Consider the following 24819-nt stretch of genomic DNA (forward strand, 5'->3'; position numbering starts at 1 on the left):
TTCTATGTGCAAAAGAATTAGCGTCCAAAGTTTACGTACGGAATCCAATTTTCTCACATAGAAACTTGAAATTTGGCACGAGCATTGATTATGTCATAAATAGGAAAAGCTAATGGGTCCCAACTCCGGTTTTTAATTCTAGGCACTAAAGAATTAGCGTCCAAGTTTTACGTACGGAATGTAATTTTCTCACATAGAAACTTAAAATTTGGCACGGGCATTGATTATGTCATAAATAGGAAAAGCTAATGGGTCAAAACTCGATTATTTAATTCTATGTGCAAAAGAATTAGCCTCCAAATTTTATGTACGGAATCCAATTTTCTCACATAGAAACTTGAAATTTGGCACGAGCATTGATTATGTCATAAATAGGAAAAGCTAATGGGTCCCAACTCCGTTATTTAATTCAAGGCACAAAAGAATTAGCGTCCAAGTTTTATGTATGGAATGTAATTTTCTCACATAGAAACTTAAAATTTGGCACGGGCATTGATTATGTCATAAATAGGAAAAGCTAATGGGTCCCAACTCGATTATTCAATTCTATGTGCAAAAGAAATAGCGTCTAAATTTTACATACAGAATCCAATTTTCTCACATAGAAAATTGAAATTTGGCACGGGCATTGATTATGTCATAAATAGGAAAAGCTAATGGGTCCCAACTCCGTTATTTAATTCTAGGCACTAAAGAATTAGCGTCCAAGTTTTACGTACGGAATGTAATTTTCTCACATAGAAACTTAAAATTTGGCATGGGCATTGATTATGTCATAAATAGGAAAAGCTAATGGGTCCCAACTCGATTTTTCAATTCTATGTGCAAAAGAATTAGCCTCCAAATTTTACGTACGGAATGTATTTTTCACACTTTCCAGTGTCATAGAAACGTGAAATTTGGCACGAGCATTGATTATGTTATAAATAGGAAAAGCTAATGGGTCCAACTCGATTATTCAATTCTATGCGCAATAGAATTAGCGTCAAAATTTTCCGTATGGAATGTATTTTTCTCACTTTCCAGTGTCATAGAAACGTGAAATTTGGCACGAGCATTGATTATGTCATAAATAGGAAAATCTAATGGGTCCCAACTCAATTATTCAATTCTATGTGCAAAAGAATTAGCCTCCAAATTTTATGTACGGAATCCAATTTTCTCACATAGAAACTTGAAATTTGGCACGAGCATTGATTATGTCATGAATAGGAAAAGCTAATGGGTCCCAACTCGATTATTCAATTCTATGTGCAAAAGAATTAGCCTCCAAATTTTACGTACGGAATCCAATTTTCTCACATAGAAACTTGAAATTTGGCAAGAGCATTGATTATGTCATAAATAGGAAAAGCTAATGGGTCCCAACTCGATTTTTCAACTCTATGTGCAAAAGAATTAGCCTCCAAATTTTACGTACGGAATCCAATTTTCTCACATAGAAACTTGAAATTTGGCAAGAGCATTGATTATGTCATAAATAGGAAAAGCTAATGGGTCCCAACTCGATTTTTCAATTCTATGTGCAAAAGAATTAGCCTCCAAATTTTACGTACGGAATCCAATTTTCTCACATAGAAATGAAAAATCGAGTTGGGACCCATTAGCTTTTCCTATTTATGACATAATCAATGCTCTTGCCAAATTTCAAGTTTCTATGTGAGAAAATTGGATTCCGTTCATAAAATTTGGATGCTAATTCTTTTGCACATAGAATAGAAAAATCGAGTTGGGACCCATTAGCTTTTCCTATTTATGACATAATCAATGCTCTTGCCAAATTTCAAGTTTCTATGTGCAAAAGAATTAGCCTCCAAATTTTATGAACGGAATCCAATTTTCTCACATAGAAACTTGAAATTTGGCACGGGCATTGATTATGTCATAAATAGGAAAAGCTAAAGGGTCCCAACTCTGATATTTAATTCTAGGCACAAAAGAATTAGCGTCCAAGTTTTACGTATGGAATGTAATTTTCTCACATAGAAACTTAAAATTTGGCACGAGCATTGATTATGTCATAAATAGGAAAAGCTAATGGGTCCCAACTCGATTTTTCAACTCTATGTGCAAAAGAATTAGCCTCCAAATTTTACGTACGGAATCCAATTTTCTCACATAGAAACTTGAAATTTGGCACGAGCATTGATTATGTCATAAATAGGAAAAGCTAATGGGTCCCAACTCGATTTTTCAACTCTATGTGCAAAGAATTAGCCTCCAAATTTTACGTACGGAATCCAATTTTCTCACATAGAAACTTGAAATTTGGCACGAGCATTGATTATGTCATAAATAGGAAAAGCTAATGGGTCCCAACTCGATTATTCAATTCTATGCGCAAAAGAATTAGCGTCCAAATTTTACGTACAGAATCCAATTTTCTCACATATACAATGCCCGTGCCAAATTTTAAGTTTCTATGTGAGAAAATTGGATTCTGTACGTAAAATTTGGACGCTAATTCTTTTGCGCATAGAATTGAATAATCGAGTTGGGACCCATTAGCTTTTCCTATTTATGACATAATCAATGCTCGTGCCAAATTTCACGTTTCTATGACACTGGAAAGTGAGAAAAATACATTCCGTACGGAAAATTTTGACGCTAATTCTTTTGCGCATAGAATTGAATAATCGAGTTGAGACCCATTAGTTTTTCCTATTTTGAACATATACAATGCCCGTGCCAAATTTTAAGTTTCTATGTTCAAAATAGGAAAAACTAATGGGTCTCAACTCGATTATTCAATTCTGTGCGCAAAAGAATTAGCGTCAAAATTTTCCGTACGGAATGTATTTTTCTCACTTTCCAGTGTCATAGAAACGTGAAATTTGGCACGAGCATTGATTATGTCATAAATAGGAAAAGCTAATGGGTCCCAACTCGATTATTCAATTCTATGCGCAAAAGAATTAGCGTCCAAATTTTACGTACACAATCCAATTTTCTCACATAGAAACTTAAAATTTGGCACAGGCATTGAATATGTTCTAAATAGGAAAAACTAATGGGTCACAACTCGATTATTCAATTCTATGCGCAAAAGAATTAGCATCCAAATTTTACGTACGGAATGTATTTTTCTCACTTTCCAGTGTCATAGAAACGTGAAATTTGGCACGAGCATTGATTATGTCATATATAGGAAAAGCTAATGGGTCCAACTCGATTATTCAATTCTATGTGCAAAAGAATTAGCCTCCAAATTTTACGTACGGAATCCAATTTTCTCACATAGAAACTTGAAATTTGGCACGGGCATTGTATATGTTCAAAATAGGAAAAACTAATAGGTCTTAACTCGATTATTCAATTCTATGCGCAAAAGAATTAGCGTCCAAATTTTACGTACAAAATCCAATTTTCTCACATAGAAACTTAAAATTTGGAACGGGCATTGTATATGTTCAAAATAGGAAAAACTAATAGGTCTCAACTCGATTATTCAATTCTATGCGCAAAAGAATTAGCGTCAAAATTTTCCGTACGGAATGTATTTTTCCCACTTTCCAGTGTCATAGAAACGTGAAATTTGGCACGAGCATTGATTATGTCATAAATAGGAAAAGCTAATGGGTCCTATCTCGATTATTCAATTCTATGTGCAAAAGAATTAGCGTCAAAATTTTACGTATGGAATGTATTTTTCTCACTTTCCAGTGTCATAGAAACGTGAAATTTGGCACGAGCATTGATTATGTCATAAATAGGAAAAGCTAATGGGTCCCAACTCGATTATTCAATTCTATGTGCAAAAGAATTAGCCTCCAAATTTTACGTACGGAATCCAATTTTCTCACATAGAAACTTGAAATTTGGCACGAGCATTGATTATGTCATAAATAGGAAAAGCTAATGGGTCCCAACTCGATTTTTCAACTCTATGTGCAAAGAATTAGCCTCCAAATTTTACGTACGGAATCCAATTTTCTCACATAGAAACTTGAAATTTGGCACGAGCATTGATTATGTCATAAATAGGAAAAGCTAATGGGTCCCAACTCGATTTTTCACCTCTATGTGCAAAGAATTAGCCTCCAAATTTTACGTACGGAATCCAATTTTCTCACATAGAAACTTGAAATTTGGCACGAGCATTGATTATGTCATAAATAGGAAAAGCTAATGGGTCCCAACTCGATTATTCAATTCTATGCGCAAAAGAATTAGCGTCCAAATTTTACGTACACAATCCAATTTTCTCACATAGAAACTTAAAATTTGGCACAGGCATTGAATATGTTCTAAATAGGAAAAACTAATGGGTCACAACTCGATTATTCAATTCTATGCGCAAAAGAATTAGCATCCAAATTTTACGTACGGAATGTATTTTTCTCACTTTCCAGTGTCATAGAAACGTGAAATTTGGCACGAGCATTGATTATGTCATAAATAGGAAAAGCTAATGGGTCCCAACTCGATTATTCAATTCTATGCGCAAAAGAATTAGCGTCCAAATTTTACGTACAGAATCCAATTTTCTCACATATACAATGCCCGTGCCAAATTTTAAGTTTCTATGTGAGAAAATTGGATTCTGTACGTAAAATTTGGACGCTAATTCTTTTGCGCATAGAATTGAATAATCGAGTTGGGACCCATTAGCTTTTCCTATTTATGACATAATCAATGCTCGTGCCAAATTTCACGTTTCTATGACACTGGAAAGTGAGAAAAATACATTCCGTACGGAAAATTTTGACGCTAATTCTTTTGCGCATAGAATTGAATAATCGAGTTGAGACCCATTAGTTTTTCCTATTTTGAACATATACAATGCCCGTGCCAAATTTTAAGTTTCTATGTTCAAAATAGGAAAAACTAATGGGTCTCAACTCGATTATTCAATTCTGTGCGCAAAAGAATTAGCGTCAAAATTTTCCGTACGGAATGTATTTTTCTCACTTTCCAGTGTCATAGAAACGTGAAATTTGGCACGAGCATTGATTATGTCATAAATAGGAAAAGCTAATGGGTCCCAACTCGATTATTCAATTCTATGCGCAAAAGAATTAGCGTCCAAATTTTACGTACACAATCCAATTTTCTCACATAGAAACTTAAAATTTGGCACAGGCATTGAATATGTTCTAAATAGGAAAAACTAATGGGTCACAACTCGATTATTCAATTCTATGCGCAAAAGAATTAGCATCCAAATTTTACGTACGGAATGTATTTTTCTCACTTTCCAGTGTCATAGAAACGTGAAATTTGGCACGAGCATTGATTATGTCATATATAGGAAAAGCTAATGGGTCCAACTCGATTATTCAATTCTATGTGCAAAAGAATTAGCCTCCAAATTTTACGTACGGAATCCAATTTTCTCACATAGAAACTTGAAATTTGGCACGGGCATTGTATATGTTCAAAATAGGAAAAACTAATAGGTCTTAACTCGATTATTCAATTCTATGCGCAAAAGAATTAGCGTCCAAATTTTACGTACAAAATCCAATTTTCTCACATAGAAACTTAAAATTTGGAACGGGCATTGTATATGTTCAAAATAGGAAAAACTAATAGGTCTCAACTCGATTATTCAATTCTATGCGCAAAAGAATTAGCGTCAAAATTTTCCGTACGGAATGTATTTTTCCCACTTTCCAGTGTCATAGAAACGTGAAATTTGGCACGAGCATTGATTATGTCATAAATAGGAAAAGCTAATGGGTCCTATCTCGATTATTCAATTCTATGTGCAAAAGAATTAGCGTCAAAATTTTACGTATGGAATGTATTTTTCTCACTTTCCAGTGTCATAGAAACGTGAAATTTGGCACGAGCATTGATTATGTCATAAATAGGAAAAGCTAATGGGTCCCAACTCGATTATTCAATTCTATGTGCAAAAGAATTAGCCTCCAAATTTTACGTACGGAATCCAATTTTCTCACATAGAAACTTGAAATTTGGCACGAGCATTGATTATGTCATAAATAGGAAAAGCTAATGGGTCCCAACTCGATTTTTCAACTCTATGTGCAAAGAATTAGCCTCCAAATTTTACGTACGGAATCCAATTTTCTCACATAGAAACTTGAAATTTGGCACGAGCATTGATTATGTCATAAATAGGAAAAGCTAATGGGTCCCAACTCGATTTTTCACCTCTATGTGCAAAGAATTAGCCTCCAAATTTTACGTACGGAATCCAATTTTCTCACATAGAAACTTGAAATTTGGCACGAGCATTGATTATGTCATAAATAGGAAAAGCTAATGGGTCCCAACTCGATTATTCAATTCTATGCGCAAAAGAATTAGCGTCCAAATTTTACGTACACAATCCAATTTTCTCACATAGAAACTTAAAATTTGGCACAGGCATTGAATATGTTCTAAATAGGAAAAACTAATGGGTCACAACTCGATTATTCAATTCTATGCGCAAAAGAATTAGCATCCAAATTTTACGTACGGAATGTATTTTTCTCACTTTCCAGTGTCATAGAAACGTGAAATTTGGCACGAGCATTGATTATGTCATAAATAGGAAAAGCTAATGGGTCCCAACTCGATTATTCAATTCTATGCGCAAAAGAATTAGCGTCCAAATTTTACGTACACAATCCAATTTTCTCACATAGAAACTTAAAATTTGGCACAGGCATTGAATATGTTCTAAATAGGAAAAACTAATGGGTCACAACTCGATTATTCAATTCTATGCGCAAAAGAATTAGCATCCAAATTTTACGTACGGAATGTATTTTTCTCACTTTCCAGTGTCATAGAAACGTGAAATTTGGCACGAGCATTGATTATGTCATATATAGGAAAAGCTAATGGGTCCAACTCGATTATTCAATTCTATGTGCAAAAGAATTAGCCTCCAAATTTTACGTACGGAATCCAATTTTCTCACATAGAAACTTGAAATTTGGCACGGGCATTGTATATGTTCAAAATAGGAAAAACTAATAGGTCTCAACTCGATTATTCAATTCTATGCGCAAAAGAATTAGCGTCCAAATTTTACGTACAGAATCCAATTTTCTCACATAGAAACTTAAAATTTGGCACGGGCATTGTATATGTTCAAAATAGGAAAAACTAATAGGTCTCAACTCGATTATTCAATTCTATGCGCAAAAGAATTAGCGTCAAAATTTTCCGTACGGAATGTATTTTTCCCACTTTCCAGTGTCATAGAAACGTGAAATTTGGCACGAGCATTGATTATGTCATAAATAGGAAAAGCTAATGGGTCCTATCTCGATTATTCAATTCTATGTGCAAAAGAATTAGCGTCAAAATTTTACGTATGGAATGTATTTTTCTCACTTTCCAGTGTCATAGAAACGTGAAATTTGGCACGAGCATTGATTATGTCATAAATAGGAAAAGCTAATGGGTCCCAACTCGATTATTCAATTCTATGTGCAAAAGAATTAGCGTCCAAAGTTTACGTACGGAATCCAATTTTCTCACATAGAAACTTGAAATTTGGCACGAGCATTGATTATGTCATAAATAGGAAAAGCTAATGGGTCCCAACTCCGGTTTTTAATTCTAGGCACTAAAGAATTAGCGTCCAAGTTTTACGTACGGAATGTAATTTTCTCACATAGAAACTTAAAATTTGGCACGGGCATTGATTATGTCATAAATAGGAAAAGCTAATGGGTCAAAACTCGATTATTTAATTCTATGTGCAAAAGAATTAGCCTCCAAATTTTATGTACGGAATCCAATTTTCTCACATAGAAACTTGAAATTTGGCACGGGCATTGATTATGTCATAAATAGGAAAAGCTAATGGGTCCCAACTCCGTTATTTAATTCAAGGCACAAAAGAATTAGCGTCCAAGTTTTATGTATGGAATGTAATTTTCTCACATAGAAACTTAAAATTTGGCACGGGCATTGATTATGTCATAAATAGGAAAAGCTAATGGGTCCTAACTAGATTATTCAATTCTATGTGCAAAAGAAATAGCGTCTAAATTTTACATACAGAATCCAATTTTCTCACATAGAAAATTGAAATTTGGCACGGGCATTGATTATGTCATAAATAGGAAAAGCTAATGGGTCCCAACTCCGTTATTTAATTCTAGGCACTAAAGAATTAGCGTCCAAGTTTTACGTACGGAATGTAATTTTCTCACATAGAAACTTAAAATTTGGCATGGGCATTGATTATGTCATAAATAGGAAAAGCTAATGGGTCCCAACTCGATTTTTCAATTCTATGTGCAAAAGAATTAGCCTCCAAATTTTACGTACGGAATGTATTTTTCACACTTTCCAGTGTCATAGAAACGTGAAATTTGGCACGAGCATTGATTATGTTATAAATAGGAAAAGCTAATGGGTCCAACTCGATTATTCAATTCTATGCGCAAAAGAATTAGCGTCAAAATTTTCCGTATGGAATGTATTTTTCTCACTTTCCAGTGTCATAGAAACGTGAAATTTGGCACGAGCATTGATTATGTCATAAATAGGAAAAGCTAATGGGTCCCAACTCGATTATTCAATTCTATGTGCAAAAGAATTAGCCTCCAAATTTTATGTACGGAATCCAATTTTCTCACATAGAAACTTGAAATTTGGCACGAGCATTGATTATGTCATGAATAGGAAAAGCTAATGGGTCCCAACTCGATTATTCAATTCTATGTGCAAAAGAATTAGCCTCCAAATTTTACGTACGGAATCCAATTTTCTCACATAGAAACTTGAAATTTGGCACGGGCATTGATTATGTCATAAATAGGAAAAGCTAATGGGTCCCAACTCCGTTATTTAATTCTCGGCACTAAAGAATTAGCGTCCAAGTTTTACGTACGGAATGTAATTTTCTCACATAGAAACTTAAAATTTGGCATGGGCATTGATTATGTCACAAATAGGAAAAGCTAATGGGTCCCAACTCGATTTTTCAATTCTATGTGCAAAAGAATTAGCCTCCAAATTTTATGAACGGAATCCAATTTTCTCACATAGAAACTTGAAATTTGGCACGGGCATTGATTATGTCATAAATAGGAAAAGCTAAAGGGTCCCAACTCTGATATTTAATTCTAGGCACAAAAGAATTAGCGTCCAAGTTTTACGTATGGAATGTAATTTTCTCACATAGAAACTTAAAATTTGGCACGAGCATTGATTATGTCATAAATAGGAAAAGCTAATGGGTCCCAACTCGATTTTTCAACTCTATGTGCAAAAGAATTAGCCTCCAAATTTTACGTACGGAATCCAATTTTCTCACATAGAAACATGAAATTTGGCACGAGCATTGATTATGTCATAAATAGGAAAAGCTAATGGGTCCCAACTCGATTTTTCAACTCTATGTGCAAAGAATTAGCCTCCAAATTTTACGTACGGAATCCAATTTTCTCACATAGAAACTTGAAATTTGGCACGAGCATTGATTATGTCATAAATAGGAAAAGCTAATGGGTCCCAACTCGATTATTCAATTCTATGCGCAAAAGAATTAGCGTCCAAATTTTACGTACAGAATCCAATTTTCTCACATAGAAACTTAAAATTTGGCACAGGCATTGTATATGTTCAAAATAGGAAATACTAATGGGTCTCAACTCGATTATTCAATTCTATGCGCAAAAGAATTAGCGTCAAAATTTTCTGTACGGAATGTATTTTTCTCACTTTCCAGTGTCATAGAAACGTGAAATTTGGCACGAGCATTGATTATGTCATAAATAGGAAAAGCTAATGGGTCCCAACTCGATTATTCAATTCTATGCGCAAAAGAATTAGCGTCCAAATTTTACGTACACAATCCAATTTTCTCACATAGAAACTTAAAAATTGGCACAGGCATTGAATATGTTCTAAATAGGAAAAACTAATGGGTCACAACTCGATTATTCAATTCTATGCGCAAAAGAATTAGCATCCAAATTTTACGTACGGAATGTATTTTTCTCACTTTCCAGTGTCATAGAAACGTGAAATTTGGCACGAGCATTGATTATGTCATATATAGGAAAAGCTAATGGGTCCAACTCGATTATTCAATTCTATGTGCAAAAGAATTAGCCTCCAAATTTTACGTACGGAATCCAATTTTCTCACATAGAAACTTGAAATTTGGCACGGGCATTGTATATGTTCAAAATAGGAAAAACTAATAGGTCTCAACTCGATTATTCAATTCTATGCGCAAAAGAATTAGCGTCCAAATTTTACGTACAGAATCCAATTTTCTCACATAGAAACTTAAAATTTGGCACGGGCATTGAATATGTTCTAAATAGGAAAAACTAATGGGTCACAACTCGATTATTCAATTCTATGCGCAAAAGAATTAGCGTCAAAATTTTCCGTACGGAATGTATTTTTCCCACTTTCCAGTGTCATAGAAACGTGAAATTTGGCACGAGCATTGATTATGTCATAAATAGGAAAAGCTAATGGGTCCTATCTCGATTATTCAATTCTATGTGCAAAAGAATTAGCGTCAAAATTTTACGTATGGAATGTATTTTTCTCACTTTCCAGTGTCATAGAAACGTGAAATTTGGCACGAGCATTGATTATGTCATAAATAGGAAAAGCTAATGGGTCCCAACTCGATTATTCAATTCTATGTGCAAAAGAATTAGCGTCCAAAGTTTACGTACGGAATCCAATTTTCTCACATAGAAACTTGAAATTTGGCACGAGCATTGATTATGTCATAAATAGGAAAAGCTAATGGGTCCCAACTCCGGTTTTTAATTCTAGGCACTAAAGAATTAGCGTCCAAGTTTTACGTACGGAATGTAATTTTCTCACATAGAAACTTAAAATTTGGCACGGGCATTGATTATGTCATAAATAGGAAAAGCTAATGGGTCAAAACTCGATTATTTAATTCTATGTGCAAAAGAATTAGCCTCCAAATTTTATGTACGGAATCCAATTTTCTCACATAGAAACTTGAAATTTGGCACGGGCATTGATTATGTCATAAATAGGAAAAGCTAATGGGTCCCAACTCCGTTATTTAATTCAAGGCACAAAAGAATTAGCGTCCAAGTTTTATGTATGGAATGTAATTTTCTCACATAGAAACTTAAAATTTGGCACGGGCATTGATTATGTCATAAATAGGAAAAGCTAATGGGTCCTAACTAGATTATTCAATTCTATGTGCAAAAGAAATATCGTCTAAATTTTACATACAGAATCCAATTTTCTCACATAGAAAATTGAAATTTGGCACGGGCATTGATTATGTCATAAATAGGAAAAGCTAATGGGTCCCAACTCCGTTATTTAATTCTAGGCACTAAAGAATTAGCGTCCAAGTTTTACGTACGGAATGTAATTTTCTCACATAGAAACTTAAAATTTGGCATGGGCATTGATTATGTCATAAATAGGAAAAGCTAATGGGTCCCAACTCGATTATTCAATTCTATGTGCAAAAGAATTAGCCTCCAAATTTTATGTACGGAATCCAATTTTCTCACATAGAAACTTGAAATTTGGCACGAGCATTGATTATGTCATGAATAGGAAAAGCTAATGGGTCCCAACTCGATTATTCAATTCTATGTGCAAAAGAATTAGCCTCCAAATTTTACGTACGGAATCCAATTTTCTCACATAGAAACTTGAAATTTGGCAAGAGCATTGATTATGTCATAAATAGGAAAAGCTAATGGGTCCCAACTCGATTTTTCAACTCTATGTGCAAAAGAATTAGCCTCCAAATTTTACGTACGGAATCCAATTTTCTCACATAGAAACTTGAAATTTGGCAAGAGCATTGATTATGTCATAAATAGGAAAAGCTAATGGGTCCCAACTCGATTTTTCAATTCTATGTGCAAAAGAATTAGCCTCCAAATTTTACGTACGGAATCCAATTTTCTCACATAGAAACTTGAAATTTGGCAAGAGCATTGATTATGTCATAAATAGGAAAAGCTAATGGGTCCCAACTCGATTATTCAATTCTATGTGCAAAAGAATTAGCCTCCAAATTTTACGTACGGAATCCAATTTTCTCACATAGAAACTTGAAATTTGGCAAGAGCATTGATTATGTCATAAATAGGAAAAGCTAATGGGTCCCAACTCGATTTTTCAATTCTATGTGCAAAAGAATTAGCCTCCAAATTTTATGAATGGAATCCAATTTTCTCACATAGAAACTTGAATTTTTGGCACGGGCATTGATTATGTCATAAATAGGAAAAGCTAAAGGGTCCCAACTCTGATATTTAATTCTAGGCACAAAAGAATTAGCGTCCAAGTTTTACGTATGGAATGTAATTTTCTCACATAGAAACTTAAAATTTGGCACGAGCATTGATTATGTCATAAATAGGAAAAGCTAATGGGTCCCAACTCGATTTTTCAACTCTATGTGCAAAAGACTTAGCCTCCAAATTTTACGTACGGAATCCAATTTTCTCACATAGAAACTTGAAATTTGGCACGAGCATTGATTATGTCATAAATAGGAAAAGCTAATGGGTCCCAACTCGATTTTTTCAACTCTATGTGCAAAGAATTAGCCTCCAAATTTTACGTACGGAATCCAATTTTCTCACATAGAAACTTGAAATTTGGCACGAGCATTGATTATGTCATAAATAGGAAAAGCTAATGGGTCCCAACTCGATTATTCAATTCTATGCGCAAAAGAATTAGCGTCCAAATTTTACGTACAGAATCCAATTTTCTCACATAGAAACTTAAAATTTGGCACGGGCATTGAATATGTTCTAAATAGGAAAAACTAATGGGTCACAACTCGATTATTCAATTCTATGCGCAAAAGAATTAGCGTCAAAATTTTCCGTACGGAATGTATTTTTCCCACTTTCCAGTGTCATAGAAACGTGAAATTTGGCACGAGCATTGATTATGTCATAAATAGGAAAAGCTAATGGGTCCTATCTCGATTATTCAATTCTATGTGCAAAAGAATTAGCGTCAAAATTTTACGTATGGAATGTATTTTTCTCACTTTCCAGTGTCATAGAAACGTGAAATTTGGCACGAGCATTGATTATGTCATAAATAGGAAAAGCTAATGGGTCCCAACTCGATTATTCAATTCTATGTGCAAAAGAATTAGCGTCCAAAGTTTACGTACGGAATCCAATTTTCTCACATAGAAACTTGAAATTTGGCACGAGCATTGATTATGTCATAAATAGGAAAAGCTAATGGGTCCCAACTCCGGTTTTTAATTCTAGGCACTAAAGAATTAGCGTCCAAGTTTTATGTATGGAATGTAATTTTCTCACATAGAAACTTAAAATTTGGCACGGGCATTGATTATGTCATAAATAGGAAAAGCTAATGGGTCCTAACTAGATTATTCAATTCTATGTGCAAAAGAAATAGCGTCTAAATTTTACATACAGAATCCAATTTTCTCACATAGAAAATTGAAATTTGGCACGGGCATTGATTATGTCATAAATAGGAAAAGCTAATGGGTCCCAACTCCGTTATTTAATTCTAGGCACTAAAGAATTAGCGTCCAAGTTTTACGTACGGAATGTAATTTTCTCACATAGAAACTTAAAATTTGGCATGGGCATTGATTATGTCATAAATAGGAAAAGCTAATGGGTCCCAACTCGATTTTTCAATTCTATGTGCAAAAGAATTAGCCTCCAAATTTTACGTACGGAATGTATTTTTCACACTTTCCAGTGTCATAGAAACGTGAAATTTGGCACGAGCATTGATTATGTCATAAATAGGAAAAGCTAATGGGTCCCAACTCGATTATTCAATTCTATGTGCAAAAGAATTAGCCTCCAAATTTTATGTACGGAATCCAATTTTCTCACATAGAAACTTGAAATTTGGCACGAGCATTGATTATGTCATGTATAGGAAAAGCTAATGGGTCCCAACTCGATTATTCAATTCTATGTGCAAAAGAATTAGCCTCCAAATTTTACGTACGGAATCCAATTTTCTCACATAGAAACTTGAAATTTGGCAAGAGCATTGATTATGTCATAAATAGGAAAAGCTAATGGGTCCCAACTCGATTTTTCAACTCTATGTGCAAAAGAATTAGCCTCCAAATTTTACGTACGGAATCCAATTTTCTCACATAGAAACTTGAAATTTGGCAAGAGCATTGATTATGTCATAAATAGGAAAAGCTAATGGGTCCCAACTCGATTTTTCAATTCTATGTGCAAAAGAATTAGCCTCCAAATTTTACGTACGGAATCCAATTTTCTCACATAGAAACTTGAAATTTGGCAAGAGCATTGATTATGTCATAAATAGGAAAAGCTAATGGGTCCCAACTCGATTATTCAATTCTATGTGCAAAAGAATTAGCCTCCAAATTTTACGTACGGAATCCAATTTTCTCACATAGAAACTTGAAATTTGGCAAGAGCATTGATTATGTCATAAATAGGAAAAGCTAATGGGTCCCAACTCGATTTTTCAATTCTATGTGCAAAAGAATTAGCCTCCAAATTTTATGAACGGAATCCAATTTTCTCACATAGAAACTTGAATTTTTGGCACGGGCATTGATTATGTCATAAATAGGAAAAGCTAAAGGGTCCCAACTCTGATATTTAATTCTAGGCACAAAAGAATTAGCGTCCAAGTTTTACGTATGGAATGTAATTTTCTCACATAGAAACTTAAAATTTGGCACGAGCATTGATTATGTCATAAATAGGAAAAGCTAATGGGTCCCAACTCGATTTTTCAACTCTATGTGCAAAAGAATTAGCCTCCAAATTTTACGTACGGAATCCAATTTTCTCACGTAGAAACTTGAAATTTGGCACGAGCATTGATTATGTCATAAATAGGAAAAGCTAATGGGTCCCAACTCGATTATTCAATTCTATGTGCAAAAGAATTAGCCTCCAAATATTACGTACGGAATCCAATTTTCTCACATAGAAACTTGAAATTTGGCACGAGCATTGATTATGTTATAAATAGGAAAAGCTAATGGGTCCCAACTCGATTATTCAATTCTATGCGCAAAAGAATTAGCATCAAAATTTAACGTACGGAATGTATTTTTCTCACTTTCCAGTGTCATAGAAACGTGAAATTTGGCACGAGCATTGATTATGTCATAAATAGGAAAAGCTAATGGGTCCAAACTCGATTATTCAATTCTATGTGCAAAAGAATTAGCCTCCAAATTTTACGTACGGAATCCAATTTTCTCACATAGAAACTTGAAATTTGGCACGAGCATTGATTATGTCATAAATAGGAAAAGCTAATGGGTCCCAACTCGATTATTCAATTCTATGCGCAAAAGAATTAGCGTCCAAATTTTACGTACAGAATCCAATTTTCTCACATAGAAACTTAAAATTTGGCACGGGCATTGTATATGTTCAAAATAGGAAAAACTAATGGGTCTCAACTCGATTATTCAATTCTATGCGCAAAAGAATTAGCGTCAAAATTATCCGTACGGAATGTATTTTTCTCACTTTCAAGTGTCATAGAAACGTGAAATTTGGCACGAGCATTGATTATGTCATAAATAGGAAAAGCTAATGGGTCCCAACTCGATTATTCAATTCTATGCGCAAAAGAATTAGCGTCCAAATTTTACGTACACAATCCAATTTTCTCACATAGAAACTTAAAATTTGGCACAGGCATTGAATATGTTCTAAATAGGAAAAACTAATGGGTCACAACTCGATTATTCAATTCTATGCGCAAAAGAATTAGCATCACAATTTTACGTACGGAATGTATTTTTCTCACTTTCCAGTGTCATAGAAACGTGAAATTTGGCACGAGCATTGATTATGTCATAAATAGGAAAAGCTAATGGGTCCAACTCGTTTATTCAATTCTATGTGCAAAAGAATTAGCCTCCAAATTTTACGTACGGAATCCAATTTTCTCACATAGAGACTTGAAATTTGGCACGAGCATTGATTATGTCATAAATAGGAAAAGCTAATGGGTCCCAACTCGATTATTCAATTCTATGCGCAAAAGAATTAGTGTCCAAATTTTACGTATAGAATCCAATTTTCTCACATAGAAACTTAAAATTTGGCACGGGCATTGTATATGTTCAAAATAGGAAAAACTAATGGGTCTCAACTCGATTATTCAATTCTATGCGCAAAAGAATGAGCGTCAAAATTTTCCGTACGGAATGTATTTTTCTCACTTTCCAGTGTCATAGAAACGTGAAATTTGGCACGAGCATTGATTATGTCATAAATAGGAAAAGCTAATGGGTCCTAACTCGATTATTCAATTCTATGTGCAAAAGAATTAGCGTCAAAATTTTACGTATGGAATGTATTTTTCTCACTTTCCAGTGTCATAGAAACGTGAAATTTTTGGCACGAGCATTGATTATGTCATAAATAGGAAAAGCTAATGCGTCCCAACTCGATTATTCAATTCTATGTGCAAAAGAATTAGCCTTCAAATTTTACGTACGGAATCCAATTTTCTCACATAGAAACTTGAAATTTGGCACGAGCATTGATTATGTCATAAATAGGAAAAGCTAATGGGTCCCAACTCCGTTATTTAATTCTAGGCACTAAAGAATTAGCGTCCAAGTTTTACGTACGGAATGTAATTTTCTCACATAGAAACTTAAAATTTGGCACGGGCATTGATTATGTCATAAATAAGAAAAGCTAATGGGTCCCAACTCGATTTTTCAATTCTATGCGCAAAAGAATTAGCCTCCAAATTTTACGTACGGAATCCAATTTTCTCACATAGAAACTTGAAATTTGGCACGAGCATTGATTATGTCATAAATAGGAAAAGCTAATGGGTCCCAACTCCGTTATTTAATTCTATGCGCAAAAGAATTAGCGTCCAAATGTTACGTACGGAATGTAATTTTCTCACATAGAAACTTAAAATTTGGCACAGGCATTGATTATGTCATAAATAAGAAAAGCAAATGGGTCCTAACTCGATTATTCAATTCTATGTGCAAAAGAATTAGCCTTCAAATTTTACGTACGGAATCCAATTTTCTCACGTAGAAACTTGAAATTTGGCACGAGCATTGATTATGTCATAAATAGGAAAAGCTAATGGGTCCCAACTCGATTATTCAATTCTATGTGCAAAAGAATTAGCCTCCAAATTTTACATACGGAATCCAATTTTCTCACGAAGAAACTTGAAATTTGGCACGAGCATTGATTATGTCATAAATAGGAAAAGCTAATGGGTCCCAACTCGATTATTCAATTCTATGCGCAAAAGAATTAGCATCAAAATTTAACGTACGGAATGTATTTTTCTCACTTTCCAGTGTCATAGAAACGTGAAATTTGGCACGAGCATTGATTATGTCATAAATAGGAAAAGCTAATGGGCCCCAACTCGATTATTCAATTCTATGTGCAAAAGAATTAGCATCCAAATTTTACGTACGGAATCCAATTTTCTCACATAGAAACTTGTAATTTGGCACGAGCATTGATTATGTCATAAATAGGAAAAGCTAATGGGTCCCAACTCCGTTATTTAATTCTATGCGCAAAAGAATTAGCGTCCAAATGTTACGTACGGAATGTAATTTTCTCACATAGAAACTTAAAATTTGGCACGGGCATTGATTATGTCATAAATAAGAAAAGCTAATGGGTCCTAACTCGATTATTCAATTCTATGTGCAAAAGAATTAGCCTTCAAATTTTACGTACGGAATCCAATTTTCTCACATAGAAACTTGAAATTTGGCACGAGCATTGATTATGTCATAAATAGGAAAAGCTAATGGGTCCCAACTCGATTATTCAATTCTATGTGCAAAAGAATTAACCTCCAAATTTTACGTACGGAATCCAATTTTCTCACATAGAAACGTAAAATTTGGCACGGGCATTGAATATGTTCTAAATAGGAAAAACTAATGGGTCCCAACTCGATTATTCAATTCTATGCGCAAAAGAATTAGCGTCAAAATTTAACGTACGGAATGTATTTTTCTCACTTTCCAGTGTCATAGAAACGTGAAATTTGGCACGAGCATTGATTATGTCATAAATAGGAAAAGCTAATGGGGCCTAACTCGATTATTCAATTCTATGTGCAAAAGAATTGGCGTCAAAATTTTACGTATGGAATGTATTTTTCTCACTTTCCAGTGTCATAGAAACGTGAAATTTTTGGCACGAGCATTGATTATGTCATAAATAGGAAAAGCTAATGCGACCCAACTCGATAATTCAATTCTATGTGCAAAAGAATTAGCCTCCAAATTTTACGTACGGAATCCAATTTTCTCACATAGAAACTTGAAATTTGGCACGAGCATTGATTATGTCATAAATAGGAAAAGCTAATGGGTCCCAACTCCGTTATTTAATTCTAGGCACTAAAGAATTAGCGTCCAAATGTTACGTACGGAATGTAATTTTCTCACATAGAAACTTAAAATTTGGCACGGGCATTGATTATGTCATAAATAAGAAAAGCTAATGGGTCCTAACTCGATTATTCAATTCTATGTGCAAAAGAATTAGCCTTCAAATGTTACGTACGGAATCCAATTTTCTCACGTAGAAACTTGAAATTTGGCACGAGCATTGATTATGTCATAAATAGGAAAAGCTAATGGGTCCCAACTCGATTATTCAATTCTATGTGCAAAAGAATTAGCCTCCAAATTTTACGTACGGAATCCAATTTTCTCACATAGAAACTTGAAATTTGGCACGAGCATTGATTATGTTATAAATAGGAAAAGCTAATGGGTCCCAACTCGATTATTCAATTCTATGCGCAAAAGAATTAGCATCAAAATTTAACGTACGGAATGTATTTTTCTCACTTTCCAGTGTCATAGAAACGTGAAATTTGGCACGAGCATTGATTATGTCATAAATAGGAAAAGCTAATGGGTCCCAACTCGATTATTCAATTCTATGTGCAAAAGAATTAGCCTCCAAATTTTACGTACGGAATCCAATTTTCTCACATAGAAACTTGAAATTTGGCACGAGCATTGATTATGTCATAAATAGGAAAAGCTAATGGGTCCCAACTCGATTATTCAATTCTATGCGCAAAAGAATTAGCGTCCAAATTTTACGTACAGAATCCAATTTTCTCACATAGAAACTTAAAATTTGGCACGGGCATTGTATATGTTCAAAATAGGAAAAACTAATGGGTCTCAACTCGATTATTCAATTCTATGCGCAAAAGAATTAGCGTCAAAATTATCCGTACGGAATGTATTTTTCTCACTTTCCAGTGTCATAGAAACGTGAAATTTGGCACGAGCATTGATTATGTCATAAATAGGAAAAGCTAATGGGTCCCAACTCGATTATTCAATTCTATGCGCAAAAGAATTAGCGTCCAAATTTTACGTACACAATCCAATTTTCTCACATAGAAACTTAAAATTTGGCACAGGCATTGAATATGTTCTAAATAGGAAAAACTAATGGGTCACAACTCGATTATTCAATTCTATGCGCAAAAGAATTAGCATCACAATTTTACGTACGGAATGTATTTTTCTCACTTTCCAGTGTCATAGAAACGTGAAATTTGGCACGAGCATTGATTATGTCATAAATAGGAAAAGCTAATGGGTCCAACTCGATTATTCAATTCTATGTGCAAAAGAATTAGCCTCCAAATTTTACGTACGGAATCCAATTTTCTCACATAGAGACTTGAAATTTGGCACGAGCATTGATTATGTCATAAATAGGAAAAGCTAATGGGTCCCAACTCGATTATTCAATTCTATGCGCAAAAGAATTAGCGTCCAAATTTTACGTATAGAATCCAATTTTCTCACATAGAAACTTAAAATTTGGCACGGGCATTGTATATGTTCAAAATAGGAAAAACTAATGGGTCTCAACTCGATTATTCAATTCTATGCGCAAAAGAATGAGCGTCAAAATTTTCCGTACGGAATGTATTTTTCTCACTTTCCAGTGTCATAGAAACGTGAAATTTGGCACGAGCATTGATTATGTCATAAATAGGAAAAGCTAATGGGTCCTAACTCGATTATTCAATTCTATGTGCAAAAGAATTAGCGTCAAAATTTTACGTATGGAATGTATTTTTCTCACTTTCCAGTGTCATAGAAACGTGAAATTTTTGGCACGAGCATTGATTATGTCATAAATAGGAAAAGCTAATGCGTCCCAACTCGATTATTCAATTCTATGTGCAAAAGAATTAGCCTTCAAATTTTACGTACGGAATCCAATTTTCTCACATAGAAACTTGAAATTTGGCACGAGCATTGATTATGTCATAAATAGGAAAAGCTAATGGGTCCCAACTCGATTATTCAATTCTATGTGCAAAAGAATTAACCTCCAAATTTTACGTACGGAATCCAATTTTCTCACATAGAAACGTAAAATTTGGCACGGGCATTGAATATGTTCTAAATAGGAAAAACTAATGGGTCCCAACTCGATTATTCAATTCTATGCGCAAAAGAATTAGCCTCCAAACTTTACGTACGGAATCCAATTTTCTCACATAGAAACTTGAAATTTGGCACGAGCATTGATTATGTCATAAATAGGAAAAGCTAATGGGTCCCAACTCGATTTTTCAACTCTATGTGCAAAAGAATTAGCCTCCAAATTTTACGTACGGAATCCAATTTTCTGACATAGAAACTTGAAATTTGGCACGAGCATTGATTATGTCATAAATAGGAAAAGCTAATGGATCCCAACTTGATTATTCAATTCTATGCGCAAAAGAATTAGCGTCCAAATTTTACGTACAGAATCCAATTTTCTCACATAGAAACTTGAAATTTGGCACGGGCATTGTATATGTTCAAAATAGGAAAAACTAATGGGTCTCAACTCGATTATTCAATTCTATGCGCAAAAGAATTAGCGTCAAAATTTTCCGTACGGAATGTATTTTTCTCACTTTCCAGTGTCATAGAAACGTGAAATTTGGCACGAGCATTGATTATGTCATAAATAGGAAAAGCTAATGGGTCGTAACTCGATTATTCAATTCTATGTGCAAAAGAATTAGCGTCAAAATTTTACGCATGGAATGTTTTTTTCTCACTTTCCAGTGTCATAGAAACGTGAAATTTGGCACGAGCATTGATTATGTCATAAATAGGAAAAGCAAATGGGTCCCAACTCGATTATTCAATTCTATGTGCAAAAGAATTAGCATCCAAATTTTACGAACGGAATCCAATTTTCTCACATAGAAACTTGATATTTGGCACGAGCATTGATTATGTCATAAATAGGAAAAGCTAATGGGTCCCAACTCCGTTATTTAATTCTATGTGCAAAAGAATTAGCGTCCAAATGTTACGTACGGACTGTAATTTTCTCACATAGAAACTTAAAATTTGGCATGGGCATTGATTATGTCATAAATAAGAAAAGCTAATGGGTCCTAACTCGATTATTCAATTCTATGTGCAAAAGAATTATCCTCCAAATTTTACGCACGGAATCCAATTTTCTCACATAGAAACTTGAAATTTGGCACGAGCATTGATTATGTCATAAATAGGAAAAGCTAATGGGTCCCAACTCGATTATTCAATTCTATGCGCAAAAGAATTAGCGTCCACATTTTACGTACACAATCCAATTTTCTCACATAGAATCGAAAAATTTGGCACGGGCATTGAATATGTTCTAAATAGGAAAAACTAATGGGTCCCAACTCGATTATTCAATTCTATGCGCAAAAGAATTAGCGTCAAAATTTAACGTACGGAATGTATTTTTCTCACTTTCCAGTGTCATAGAAACGAGAAATTTGGCACAAGCATTGATTATGTCATAAATAGGAAAAGCTAATGGGTTCCAACTCGATTATTCAATTCTATGTGCAAAAGAATTAGCGTCAAAATTTTACATATGGAATGTATTTTTCTCACTTTCCAGTGTCATAGAAACGTGAAATTTGGCACGAGCATTGATTATGTTATAAATAGGAAAAGCTAATAGGTCCAACTCGATTATTCAATTCTATGTGCAAAAGAATTAGCCTCCAAATTTTATGTACGGAATCCAATTTTCTCACATAGAAACTTGAAATTTGGCACAAGCATTGATTATGTCATAAATAGGAAAAGCTAATGGGTCCCAACTCGATTTTTTAACTCTATGTGCAAAAGAATTAGCCTCCAAATTTTACGTACGGAATCCAATTTTCTCACATAGAAACTGGAAATTTGGCACGAGCATTGATTATGTCATAAATAGGAAAAGCTAATGGGTCCCAACTCGATTATTCAATTCTATGCGCAAAAGAATTAGCGTCCAAATTTTACGTACAGAATCCAATTTTCTCACATAGAAACTTAAAATTTGGCACGGGCATTGTATATGTTCAAAATAGGAAAAACTAATGGGTCTCAACTCGATTATTCAATTCTATGCGCAAAAGAATTAGCCTCAAAATTTTACGTATGGAATGTATTTTTCTCACTTTCCAGTGTCATAGAAACGTGAAATTTGGCACGAGCATTGATTATGTCATAAATAGGAAAAGCTAATGGGTCCCAACTCGATTATTCAATTCTATGTGCAAAAGAATTAGCGTCCAAAGTTTACGTACGGAATCCAATTTTCTCACATAGAAACTTGAAATTTGGCACGAGCATTGATTATGTCATAAATAGGAAAAGCTAATGGGTCCCAACTCCGTTATTTAATTCTAGGCACTAAAGAATTAGCGTCCAAGTTTTACGTACGGAATGTAATTTTCTCACATAGACCCTATCACCGAGGGAACAATAAACTTAAAATATAACCTTTATTCTTCAATAAACTAAAATGCGTGAAGGCCTTGTTATTTCATTTATGATAAAACCTCTATTAAATTGTTTATCAATCACAATTGGTTCTTGTTATCACTGCTATAATGTATGAGTGTATCTGTCACTGTTTAAATCTATCCCAGCTTTGGCCAATGATAGTGCTCTATGGCATTTGTAATTTCTGATACCCTCAAAATATAGTTTCAGCGCTAGGTAGTGTGCACCGTAGCTTAGAAATAAACATGTATTCTGTGACCCCTATGATTTATAAAGGGGTCACCTATACCATCCACTATAAATCATAGGGGTCACAGAATACATGTTTATTTCTAAGCTACGGTGCACACTACCTAGCGCTGAAACTATATTTTGAGGGTATCAGAAATTACAAATGCCATAGAGCACTATCATTGGCCAAAGCTGGGATAGATTTAAACAGTGACAGATACACTCATAAATTATAGCAGTGATAACAAGATCCAATTGTGATTGATAAACAATTTAATAGAGGTTTTATCATAAATGAAATAACAAGGCCTTCACGCATTTTAGTTTATTGAAGAATAAAGGTTATATTTTAAGTTTATTGTTCCCTCGGTGATAGGGTCACATTTTTCTCAGGGAATTTATTCTGTCTCGGTGATCAATTTTCTCACATAGAAACTTAAAATTTGGCACGGGCATTGATTATGTCATAAATAGGAAAAGCTAATGGGTCCCAACTCGATTATTCAATTCTATGTGCAAAAGAATTAGCCTCCAAATTTTATGCACGGAATCCAATTTTCTCACATAGAAACTTGAAATTTGGCACGGGCATTGATTATGTCATAAATAGGAAAAGCTAAAGGGTCCCTACTCCGTTATTTAATTCTAGGCACAAAAGAATTAGCGTCCAAGTTTTATGTATGGAATGTAATTTTCTCACATAGAAACTTAAAATTTGGCACGGGCATTGATTATGTCATAAATAGGAAAAGCTAATGGGTCCTAACTAGATTATTCAATTCTATGTGCAAAAGAAATAGCGTCTAAATTTTACATACAGAATCCAATTTTCTCACATAGAAACTTGAAATTTGGCACGGGCATTGATTATGTCATAAATAGGAAAAGCTAATGGGTCCCAACTCCGTTATTTAATTCTAGGCACTAAAGAATTAGCGTCCAAGTTTTACGTACGGAATGTAATTTTCTCACATAGAAACTTAAAATTTGGCATGGGCATTGATTATGTCATAAATAGAAAAAGCTAATGGGTCCCAACTCGATTTTTCAATTCTATGTGCAAAAGAATTAGCCTCCAAATTTTACGTACGGAATCTATTTTTCTCACTTTCCAGTGTCATAGAAACGTGAAATTTGGCACGAGCATTGATTAAGTTATAAATAGGAAAAGCTAATGGGTCCAACTCGATTATTCAATTCTATGTGCAAAAGAATTAGCCTCCAAATTTTATATACGGAATCCAATTTTCTCACATAGAAACTTGAAATTTGGCACGAGCATTGATTATGTCATAAATAGGAAAAGCTAATGGGTCCCAACTCGATTTTTCAACTCTATGTGCAAAAGAATTAGCCTCCAAATTTTACGTACGGAATCCAATTTTCTCACATAGAAACTTGAAATTTGGCACGAGCATTGATTATGTCATAAATAGGAAAAGCTAATGGGTCCCAACTCGATTATTCAATTCTATGTGCAAAAGAATTAGCGTACAAATTTTACGTACAGAATCCAATTTTCTCACATAGAAACTTAAAATTTGGCACGGGCATTGTATATGTTCAAAATAGGAAAAACTAATGGGTCTCAACTCGATTATTCAATTCTATGCGCAAAAGAATTAGCGTCAAAATTTTCCGTACGGAATGTATTTTTCTCACTTTCCAGTGTCATAGAAACGTGAAATTTGGCACGAGCATTGATTATGTCATAAATAGGAAAAGCTAATGGGTCCCAACTCGATTATTCAATTCTATGCGCAAAAGAATTAGCGTCCAAATTTTACGTACACAATCCAATTTTCTCACATAGAAACTTAAAACTTGGCACAGACATTGAA

The sequence above is a fragment of the Eleutherodactylus coqui genome, chromosome 8 (assembly GCF_035609145.1).
Source record: "Eleutherodactylus coqui strain aEleCoq1 chromosome 8, aEleCoq1.hap1, whole genome shotgun sequence".
Taxonomy (NCBI): Eukaryota; Metazoa; Chordata; class Amphibia; order Anura; family Eleutherodactylidae; genus Eleutherodactylus; species Eleutherodactylus coqui.